Raw genomic sequence first — 12,501 nt, 5'->3', positions numbered from 1 at the left:
AACAGATTCATCCTAGAAAGAGTTAAACCGGGTGGGTCCTTGGAGGCCAGGATTCGGGGCTCCATCTAACATACTTTGGACATGTTGTAAGGAGAGACCAGTCCTTGGAGAAGGACATCATGCTTGGGAGGGTGGAGGGACAGTGTAGGAGGGGAAGGACCTCTATGAGGTGGTTTGATTCAGTGACTGGGTTAATTGGGATGGGAGTGTCAGAGACAGTGCGATTGGCACAGGACAGAGCGGAGTTTAGGGCTGTTGTACATAGGGTTGCTATGAGTCACAAGCAACTCGATGGAACATAACAACAACATTCACCAGCAATGAATAAGGGTTCCAATCTTCTACAACCTCACAAGCACTTGTTGTTTTTAAACACTTGATTTTAACTAGGGGCTCAAAATAGTGTCAAGATAAAGTAAAAAATATCAATAAAACAAATTTCTGTATTTAAGACATTTTTGGCTGTTCAGACAAAAAAATGTGATCTGTAACTAGAGAGGCAGTTTATATTTACTATGAGCTGGACTTGGTCATTCTCTTAAGATTTTAAAAAAACCCCTCGAACTACATGAAAACTAAAAACTCGAGTGGTCACTTCCAACACTACTCAGAGGAAAAGTCTTATGTAGAGTCTCATTAGGATCAACACCTAGTCACTTTACGTATCCCACAGGAAGAGTAATTTTCTCTTCCTCTATCTTCTATTAATTAAAAGCTCAGCACTAAAATAAACAAGCACCTGCAATCAAGAGGCTTCCCTGGGTATGTTATTTTTCCCAAAAGGGATGTCTTAGAACTTGATACTTTTAGATAAAGACTGACCTTCCATTCCATACCTATATACTCCATCTTCAAAAAAGACTTTAATTTTAAATAACCTATGGAGGTGGGGTTTTTTTTTAACCCAAAGGAGTTTATATTCTTCTAGTCTAGGTTTCTATTTTTTATGTGCCCTCAAAAAAAAAAAAAAAAAAAAAAGAATGTAAAGAAAAGGTAATCCAGAAACACAAACCTCTCAATCCTAAGAAAAAGTTGTTTCTGACCACATCACACCCAAACCCACTGCCATGGAAGTGATAAGACTCATGGGCTCTCCAGTGGCATCTGAAATAGTAAGTACATTTTTGTAGGATACTTTCCCATCTTTTTCCCTTGGAGCAAGAAACCTAAAACACCATGCCAACAGAGCTCTTTGAGTACAAGAGCCACCTTTATGATCAAGAGCAGGAAGTTACCCAGTTTTCTCTGTTTAATTCGTTTTACTAGTCTAGGTTGCTAAATAAAGCAGACAGGAGTATTGTCTGGGTTTTATTTGTGTTTAAAGCCTGAGAAATGCTTTATTTTTTTTCCATTTAAAGTATCTCCTTTTCTAGTCAGAAGGAAGAGAGGTAAGGAATTCTGGAGTGCAATGGTTACATGCTCAGCAACTAAGCTGCGGTTAAAATTAATTAACTCAGTGGCTTTGCAGGAGAGAAGAACTGGCAATTTGCTCCCATAAAACTATACTAACCTACAGGACAGTTCTATGTTGTAACGCCAAGTCATCAAGTAAGAAGAGACTTGATGGCATCTTATAACAAGAAAGTTAAGAAAGCTAATTGTTCAAAAATATGTGGAGGATTCCAGATGTGAGTAATCATTTAATCAAATATTAATCAGAACAGAGTAGTATGTAACTTTTCTGCTGCTTAAATTATAACCATATGCAAACACATTGTGTTATATGCCCTTGAGTTGACTACGCCCCATAGTGAACTGACCAACAGTAGCTATGAAACTTGCCCTGTCACCAATGCACCTGTCCCCATCACCACAGTCACCGCGCTAGTTCATCTCACTGAGGGTCTTTTCCTCCTATGCTGTCCCCCCACCATTCCAAGCATGAGCTCCTTCTCCAAAGACTGGTCTCTCCTGATAACATGCCCAAAATACTAAGATAAAGCTTCAAAATCCTGTCTCTTATTTTTTCCTATTGTCTTATTGCTCTCACTATTACTTCCAACATTATATTAAATAGGAGTGTTGATCTTGGACATACTTACCAAGTTCTTGTTAGCAATGGAAGTGCCTTGAATGTCTCTCCATTGAGGATGAGGTTGGCTATTGGTTTAGCATATATGCTAATTACATGATACTATACTATGCTATACTGTACAATATTATGTTGAAGAAATTCCCCTTTATTACTATTTTGTTGAGTACTCTAATCAGAAAAGGGTGTTGGATTTTGTCAGGAGTCTTTTCTGCATCAATAGAGATGATCACATAATTTGATTTTTGCTGTTGTTGTGAATCATCCTTTTTTCTGATTGTTTCTATTATTTGTTTCTTGCTAATGATTATGAATAGAAGTGCTGTTGATTTTTAAAGGGTTTTTTGTTTTTAGCACTTTTATGAACTATGCATATATCTCATAATTCACATTTACTCTAAGTCATTGTCCATTACATTACTTTTGCCTTTCTGACTTGATATTTGAGAAAGTTATGTTTAAATCACCACTTAAAATTTTGGAGTTCTGATATATCTTCATAGTTTTTATTTTGAGAGTATATTGTTTTGAATTTTGGAAATTGTGTTTTTTATTTTTAAAATTTTTTAATTAGTTTGCATATACTCATTTGTATACATCATGTTTTATACATGTATTTTGTGTTTTATGCAATTATTTATATACATTATAGTTTATATCATTAAAAAAAAAACAACAAAATCCTGCCTCCAAAGAGCCAATGTGGTTTTACCCTCTCCAGGACAGTTTGTTCTCTTAGCAGTCTATGGTATGTTCAATACTCTTCTCCACAACTCAAAGACATCAATTGTGTCATTCTTACTCATTGTCTGGCTCTCTGATCCATAACAAGTAATTATGAAGACCATGGGCTGGATCAGGTGCATCTTAGTCTCCAGACTGTTAAAATTGCTTTCCAGAAATCTGGAGAAGCCTCTGACAATATACTTTCAATGCACCTTGTCTTTTGATTTCCTGACTACTAATGCTCAGAGTGTTCCTTGTGGACCCAAGTAAGATAAAATTGTTCACAATTTCAATCTCTTCTCTATCTATTGTGACACTGTCAACTGGCCCAGTGATAAGAATTTTTGTTTTCTTGATATTGAGGGACAGTCCATATTAAAGACTACAGTCTTTGCTAGTGGCAAGAAGCTGCACTGCAATCCCAGAGGCCCATGGTTCGAATCCACCAGATGCTCTGCCAGGAAAGGAGGGACAATCTCCTCCTGTACCAGTCAGATCTGATTTGACGGTACACAGACACACAAAAATAATAATAATAATAATAATAAAATTAAAAAAAAAAAAGACTACAGTCTTTGATCTTCTGCAGCAAATTCATCAGGTCCTCCTCAGTTTTGGCAAGCCAAGATTGTGTCACCTGTGTAAGGCAGGCTGTAGATGAATCTTCCTCCAGTTCTGCCACATTCCTCCTCATAAAGTTTAGCCTCTCCAATGATCTGTTCAGCATATAAATTATAAAGGTATGGAGAACAGACACATACCTGACACACTCCTCTCCTGATTTTGAACTATGATGAGTTTTCTTACTCCATTTGGATGACTGCTTCTTAGTCTAAGTACTGCTTTCACATCAGCACAATCAAGTATTCTGAGACTCCCATTCTTCTCAAGGTTAGCCACAATTTGTTGTGATCCACAAAAGAGTCAAGTGTCTTTGCATAGTCAATAAAACACAAAGAGACATTTTTTCCTGGTACTCTGCTTTCAGCCAAGATTCATCGGACACTGGCTGTGATGTTCCTAGTGCCACAAGCCTCTTCTAAATCCAGCTTGTATTTCTGGAAGTTCTCTGCCAATCTACTGTTCCAGTTGTTTTTTTGGATAATCTTCAGCAGGATAACATCATTAAAAATACATAGAGGATGCACAATTAATAGATCTTCTATTATTATAATCACCATTTGTCTGTCAGTTTGCTGTACTAGGGTGGCTGTGTGTTGCTGTGATGTTAGAAGATAAGGTATATCAAGTACTAGCAGACAAAGAAGCAGGACTGGCCACACCTCTGAAATAAAAGGCCTTTGCAAACACTATGAACAATGGAAGAACACTACTAGATAGAGTGCCAGAACATGAACCCTTTAGGTTGGAAAGCACTCAAAATTCCACTGGGGAAGAGCTTCCTCCTCACAGTAGAGTCTACCATATAATGCTAAAGATGGAGTAAAGCTTTCACCCAGTGAAAATATATACTATTCAATTTTTAAAAAAATAATCTTCTGTTGAGCATGTCCAGGTTTGCATCTGTTTTATGAAACACCTCAATTGATATTCTATCCATTCTTGGGCTAATGCTATTGGTGTAGCTTGCACTTCTTCCTTTAGTACTATTATTGGTTCTTGATCATATTCTACTTCCTGAAATGGTTCACAGCCAACTACTTCTTTTTAGTGCAGTAACTCTGTATTTCTTCCATCTTTTACTGCTTCCTCCATTGTTCATTCATCATTTGCTCATGTAAACTTTCAGTACTACAACTCAATGCTAAAATCTGTTCATCAATTCTTTCAGCTTTGGAAATGCTGAGTATATTCTTCCTTTTTCATTTTCTTACTTCAAATCCTTAAACATTTCATAATACTTGGTCTTCTCAAGCTGCCCCTTGAAATCTTCTGTTCATCTCTCTTACTTCAGCATTCTTTCCCCTTACTTTGGCTTCTTTTATTCTACTGCAAATTCTGATATTCACTGGAGAGTTTACTTTCTTTCCTATCTTTGAAATTACATTTTGCTTTCTTCATGATGGTGTTCTTGTTGTCATACCATGACTCATCATCAGTGTTCAGTGCATCAAATCTATCTTAAAGATGGTTTTTAAATTCAGTCAGGATACAGTCAAGGTCAAAATTTGCTCCTTTTGTACTTGTCATTTTCTTCAACTTCAGTTTGACCTTGCATAGGAGTAGTTGGTCTCGTTGACAGTCTGCCACTAACCTGGTTTTGACTGCTGAGGGAGCTTTTCCAATGTGTCTCTCTCTTTATTTTTAAGATGTAGTCCCATTAGGGGAAGTCCATGTACATAGTTGCCATTTATGGGTTTTTTAAAAGGTATTAATAATGAATATATCAATTGTATAAAATTCCAGCCTCATTTCTGTTCCCAAGACCATATTTTCTAGTCCTACTTTGTTTCCATCTTTAGTCCCCTAACCACTAGTTATTAACACATCTTGATTGCATAGTTAACCTATTTCAGACTGCAAAAGTTAGTGGTTACTGTTAGGTGTCATAGCACTCATAGCGACCCTATGAACAAAAGATCTGAACCCTCTCATATCCTGTGCAATCTTAACATTTCCTGACATACTAGATCCCATTGTGGCAGTCACTGTGTCACTATGTGATTGAGGGTTTTCCGCTCCTTTGCTGACCCTCCACCCTTCCAAGCATCATGTCCCTCTCCAAGAAATAGGCCCTCCTAGCAACATGCCTGAAGTACTGAGGCAAAGCCTCATCATTTTAACCTCCAGACAGCACACCGTCTGCATCCTCTTCAAGACATACTTGTTCTTTTAGCAGTCCATGGGATGTTCAGTGCTATTCTCCAACACCACAGCTCAAAGGTATCAATTCTTCTGTCATCAATATTCATTATTCAACTCTCAGATGCAGAGCAAGTGATTGGAAAGACTGAATCAGACACACCTTGGTCCTCAAACTGACACCATTACTCCTCAATAATTTGTAGAGGTCCCTAACTGCAGACTTTCCCGATGCAATGCATCTCCTAATTTCCTGACTGCTGGTACCAAGTATGTTAATTGTGGAACCACATAAGATGAAGTTTCAGTCTCTTCTCCATCCATCATGATAGTGACTAATGGTACAGTGGTAAGAATCTATTTTCTTGACACTGAGATGCAATCCAATCCAAAGTCTGCATCCCTTGATCTTGTGCAGCAAGTGCTTCAAGTACTCTACTTTCACTGAACAAGGTTGCATCATCTGCATAACACAGGTTATTGATGAGTATGCAGATAGATGACACCCAAAAACTGGTAGAAAACCACAATTTCTTAATCTTTGGCTTTGGGGCATGGGTATTTTGATTAATGATTGTTTTAACAGGACTTCCTTTTATATGTGTATGGATAATCTCGAAATGTTCTTTTTGCTGATGAATGCCATACCACTCCTCTTCAGTTTGTTAAGTATGGTAAATCATGTGATTGTCTGATTCAAAATGTGCAATACTAGTCCACTAGCTCACTAATGCTTACCATGTTGTTACGTGTTCCATTTCATTTTTTTATGACTTCCAGTTTTCCTAGATTCATTATGTTCCATGTTCTAATTATTAATTGTGGTTTACAGCTGTTTATCCTCATTTTGAATCTTGCCACATCAGCCATCAGTCTGGATTCAGAAAAAGTCACAGCACAAGGGATATCACTGCTGATATGAAATAGATCTTGGCTGAAAGCACATCATAAAGATGTTTACTTGTGTTTTACTGATTATGCAAAAGCATTTGACTGTGTGTATCATAATAAATTTTGGCTAATATTGAGAAGAATGGGAATCCAGTCCTCACTACTGGATCAATAGGAAACATCAGGATAGATCGAGAAAAGACTAAAATTCTCAATGATTTTATTTTCCTTGAATTCACAATCAGCACCCATGCTAGCAGAAGTCAAGAAATAAAAAGACATGTTGCAATGGTAAAGTCTGCTGTCAAGGACTTCTCCAAAATTCTAAATATTAAGGATATCAGTTAAAGACGGACACCTGATCCATGCCATGATCTTTTCAATTGCTTCCTATGCATCAAAAAGTTGGACAACAAATATGGAACACAAAAGAAGAACCAAAGCATTTGAGCTGTGGTGTTGGGGAAAGAGTAATGAATAGCTCATGGACTGCCAAAAGTGGAAAAAATGTCTTGGAAAAGGGGCAGCTCAGGTGCCCTTTGAACAAGACAAGGAAAGAGAACTTTAGCCACACATACTTGCACAGGGGCAATGCTAATCTTCTCTGTATCATTCCAATCTTAGTACATGTGCTGCCAAAACAAGCACAGCTGCACATATTTGAGGCATGTTGTTGTGAGGAGCTGTTGAGTACGACACATAGCGACACCATGAACAAGAGATCTGAACCGTGTCCTAGCCTGTGCCATCAACACACTTCCTGACGTACTGTCCATTGCGGCAGTCACTGTGTCAATCCACCTGGTTGAAGGTCTTCCTATCCTTCGCCAACCCTCCACCCTTTCTATCATCATGTCCCTCTCTAAGAAATAGGCCTTCCTAGCAACATGTATTTGAGGGGAAGCTTGCCTCCAAGGAACACTCTGGTTGCCCCCTCTCCAAGACATATCTGTTAATTCTTTTGGCAGTTCATGGGATATTCAGTGCTCTTCTCCAACACCGTATCTCAAAGGCATGAATTCTTTTTTAACTCTCAGTTGCACAGCAAGTGACGGGAAAGACTATGACCTGAATCAGACACACCAAGGTCCTCAAACTGGTATCATTATTCCTCAATAATCTGGAGAGGTCCCTAGCTGAGATTTTCCCAGTCACTGTGTCTCCTTATTTTCTGACTATTGGTACCAAGGGTGTTAATAGTAGATCCAAGCAAGATGAGGCTTCTGAATTTCAGTATCTTCTCCATCCATCATGTTGTCTATTGATTCAATGGTAAGAATCTGTTTTTGTTCTTTTAAATTTATTACTTTTTTAAACAGTTCTCTCCCTCATCTGTTTCAATGCAATATACACCATTCCTCCCCTCCTTTTCTGTATTCCTTCAACCCCAATGTCAGTTTCATTTTACAACAGTGGCCCTATGCAATATTTGTCCTTTTGTGACTGAGATATTTTACTCAGCATAATGTCCTCCAGAGTCATCCATTTTGCATAGTACTTCATGAATTCCTTGTTTTTTCAATGCTGCATAGTATTTCATTGTGTGAATATACCAGAGCTTCTCTGTCAATTCGTTTGTTAATGGGCAGTTGGGTTGTTTCCAGCCCTTTGCTATTGCGAACAAAGCCACAATAAACATGGGTGTGCATATATCTGCTTGGGTGGCGAATCTTTTTTTTTTTACATTGAGATGCAATCCATTCCAAAGGCTACATTCTTTGATCTTCTGCAACAAGTGCTTCAAGTACTCCTCATTTTGAGCAAGCAAGGTGGTGTCATCTGCATTAACACAGGTTACTGATGAGTTTCCTCCAATCCTGGTGCCATACTCCTTTTCAGAGAGGCCAGCTTCTCGGATAATTTGCTCAGCATACAGATTGAATAGGTGTGGAGAAAAAAAATACAACCCTGAAATACTTTCTTCTCAATTTTAACCCAGGCAGTGTTTCTCTGCTCTGTTCTCACAACAGCCTCCTGGTTCAGATATAGGTTCTGCATCAGCATAATTAAGTACTCTGGGACTCCCATTCTTCTCAATGTCAACCACAACTTGTTATGATCCACACAATCAAATACCTTTGCATAGTCAATAAAGCACAAACAGGTATTTTTTTTAAATTGTATTATTTTTACATGTACCATCAAATCAGATCTGACTGGTACAGGAAGAGATTGCTCCCTCCTTCTCCAGCAGAGCATCTGGTGGATTGGAACTGCGTACCTCTGGGATTGAAGTGCAGCATCTTGCCACTAGGCCACCAGAGCTCCCTTACAAACATGTATTTTTCTGGCATTCGTTCTTTCAGCCAGGTCTATCTGACATCTATTTGGAATGATATCCCTGGTTCCAGGGCCTCTCCTAAATCCTACTTGAACTTCTACCCTATCTATGTACTGTTCTAGCTGTTTCTTAATGATCTTCAGCAGTATTTTATTTGCATGTGATATTAATGATATTGTTCGATAGTTTCCACATTCAAATGGATCACCTTTCTTGGGGATGGAAACAAATATGGACTTCTTTCAGTACGTTGGGCAGACAGCTGCCCTCCAAATTTCCTGGCATAAACTGATGAGTGCATCAAAGGCTGCATCTGTTTACTGAAACAAATCAATTGGTATTCCATCAATTCCTGGGTCCTTACTTTTTGCCAGTGCCTTCAATGAAGCTTCCACTTCCTGTTTCATTACCATTCATAAGGTACTTCCTGAAATTTTTCAGTGTCAATCAGTTCTTTGTGTACAGTGATTCTGTGTATTCCCTCCATCTTCTTTTGGTGCTTTCTGGGTCATTCAATATACTGTCCATAGCATCTTTCAATATTGTGACAGAAGGCTTAAATTTGTTTTTCTGTTCTCTCAGCGTGAGAAATGCTGAGCAAATTCTTCCCTTTCTATTCACCAATTCCACCTTTCTGTGCATTTCATGATAATACTTATCCTTTGTCTTCTGAGCTGCCCTTTGAAATCTTTTTTGTTCAGCTCTTTAACTTTGGCATGTTTTCCTTCTGTTTTGGCTTCCTGATGCTTCAGCACAATTTTTAGAGTTTCTTCTGACATCCATTTAAATTTTTTCTTTCTCCTCTGTTTCTGTAATGACCTTTTGCTTTCTTCATGGATGGTATCTTTGATCTCATGCCACACTCATTTGGTCTTTGATTACTGGTGTTCAATGTCTCAAATCTATTCCTAAAATGACCTTGAAATTCAGATTGAATTAATTCAAGATTGTACCTTGGTTCCTGTGGACTTTTAATTTTCTTTGGCCTCAATTTGAACTTGCATATGAGTATGTTGTTAGGAGGGGCTGATCCTTTAAAGAGGATATCATACTTGGAAAGCCCGCGAACAAAAGACCTTCAATGAGACAGAGTACACAGTAACTATAACAATGGGCTCAAGTATGTCAGAGATAATGAGGATGGTGTAGGATAGGGTGACATTCCCCTGTTCACACGGTGTCTATGAGATGTAGTCAACTCGATGGCACTTATTAACAACAGCAGCAGTTCTCTGCCATATACTATGTCTCTTCCTACCCCTATTTTTTTTCACATTATCATAATGAAACTTTATTTTATGTACAAAGTGTTGATCTTGTTTCTTGCCATGCTGAGGTCTCGGCTAGGCCAATCAAGGAAGATCACTTAGTCCAAATTGATAAAACCGATATCCTTGGCGTACTGACGGAAACAATAGCAGCACATATTCAGTCCCTATTTCCAGATCAGTCTGTGTGGGTTTGAGCACACATGGCAAGAGCGGGAACCCTGGCCAAATTTTTGCGGGTGACTCCAGCAGAGCTACTAGTGACCCATCTTGCTTGGAGGGAAGCACCAAGGTAAAATAGTCCACCTCTATTTTTTTTTAAAAAATGAGATTTCAGGGAAAAGTTATAAAGCACACTGTTTTCAATCATTCATGCACATTTTTTCCATAACATCAATTGTTGTGGGTTATGGGCCATTGAGTTGCCTGTGATTTACAAAAGCCCTAAACCTTGCTCTCTCTTGTGCCAATGTGTCTCTGACACACCTACCCCCATTACCCCAGTCACTGAATCAATCCATCTCATAGAGGCTCTTCCTTTCCTGCACTGTCCCTCCCCCTCTCATGTATGACGCCCCTCTCCAAGGACTGGTCCCTCTTTGCAACATGAAGCTTCAGAATCCTTGCCTCCAAGGAGTAGCCTGGTTTAATGCTCTCTAGGATGAACCTGCTGAGCCAAGTTTAAAAGAAGATGGAGGGTATATACAGAGTCACTGTACCAAAAAGAACTGGCTGACATGGAACTGTTTCAGGAAGTAGCATATAAATAAACAATGATAATGAAGGAAGAATGTTTCAAGGTGCACTGCATTAGCAAAAATAAGGCCTCAGGAACTGACTGAATATCCACTAATATGCTTCAACAAAGGTAGTTCTGGACATGCTCATCAGTCTGTGACAAGAAATTTAGAAGATGGCTACCTCGTCAACTGACTATTTCTATTCCTAGGATGTATGATCCAACAGAATGTGGAAATTATCAAACAATATCATCACTGAAAAATGGCTAGAACAGTACACTGATAGAGAACTGTCAGAAGATCAAGCTGGGTCTAGAAGAGGCTGCAGCACCAGATATAAAATTTTTGATGTCAGATGGATCTTGGCTGAAAGCACAGAATACCAGTTTATCTGTGTTTTACTGACTTTGCAATGGCAATTGACCATACGGTATTATAACAAATTAGGGCTAACTTTAAGAATGAGAATTCCAGAACACTTAATTATGCTCATGTGAAATCTATATCTAGACCAAGAGGCAGTTGTACAAACAGAGTAAGGGAACACAGTTTGGTTTAAAATCAAGAAAGGTGTATGTCAGACCTGTATCAAATTATTCTAGAACTTAGACTTTATGAAGAGGCATTAGGATCAGAGGCAGATTCAACAATAATGTGTGCGCTGATAACACAATTTTACTTGCTGAAAATGAAGGAAACTTGAAACACTTGCTGCAGAAGATCAAGGACTCAGCCATCAATACAGATTACACTGCAACATTGAAAAAACAAAAATCCTCAGTACTGGGTCAACAGGCAGCATTAGATAGATGAAAAAAAAGACTGAAGATGTGTCAATGATTTCCTCTTGCTTGGATCCATAATCAACACTCTTGACACTGGCAGGTCAGAGATTAGAAGACATGTTGCACTGAGAATATCTGCTGTCAGGAACGTCTCTAAAGATTTTTTAAAAAATTAATCTTTTTTTTAAATTTTTGCATTTTCTACTAGTTCATTTACAAAAGAAATTAGAGTACTTTGTTTTCAAGAACAAATTCTTTCAATTTCCCTCATCCCCTGTAAACTGTAGAACCCCAGGATTAATGATTAATCCTCCCCTATTCCAGCACATCTTCATTCCTCTGCTTCTAACCTCTTCCACACGTCTTGGATCCTTATACTCATTCTACAATAATCTTGATATAATAAAAATCTTGATATAATAAAAAAAAAATACAAAGAACCTCTCTAAAAGTTAAGAGCAATGTTAGTTTAAAGAAAAGGTGCATTTAATTCAAGCCTTGGTCTTTTCAATCACTTACTATGCAGGTGAAAAATGAGTAAGGACAACAAAATAAGAATACATGTATTCGAGATGTGCTATTGGAGAAGAATACCAAATATCCCATGGACTGTCAAGAGAATAAGCAAGTATATTCTAGAGAAAGTATAACCAGCGTGATCTGTAAAGGTGAGGGTGGTAAAGCTTCGTCTTACATACTGTAGTAGGTATGTGGGTAGAAGGAGCTGTTTCTTGGGAAAAGGCATCATGTATAAAAAGGAAGAGGGGGTCAGAGAAAAGATAGAAAGAACTTTAATACCACAACAAGATAAAGGTAAATAATCCAATAGAAAAATGGGCACAGTCTTAATGGAGAGAGGTTAAAAGCATTCCCTTTAAGAACAGGAACTAGGCAAGGATGCCCACTATCACCTCTTCTATTCAATATTGTTTTGGAAGTCTTAGCAATAGCAATAAGACAAGAGAAGGGAATAAAAGGTATCCAAATAGGCAACGAGGAGGTAAAATTATCCCTC

At 38.2% G+C, this 12,501-nt stretch overlaps 1 protein-coding gene across 1 annotated transcript in view; it reads right to left on the bottom strand.

The window, feature by feature from the left end:
* SARNP (SAP domain containing ribonucleoprotein) overlaps positions 1 to 12,501 on the bottom strand; it is a 98,677-nt gene that overhangs the window by 3,843 nt on the left and 82,333 nt on the right. The gene's annotated exons all lie outside the window — the stretch shown is intronic.

Source organism: Elephantulus edwardii, unplaced genomic scaffold (genome assembly GCF_000299155.1).
Source record: "Elephantulus edwardii isolate Elephantulus edwardi_28Jun2011 unplaced genomic scaffold, EleEdw1.0 scaffold00212, whole genome shotgun sequence".
Classification (NCBI taxonomy): Eukaryota; Metazoa; Chordata; class Mammalia; order Macroscelidea; family Macroscelididae; genus Elephantulus; species Elephantulus edwardii.
Note: the sequence above shows the minus strand (reverse complement) of the source record. Positions and strands in the feature narration are given on the sequence as shown.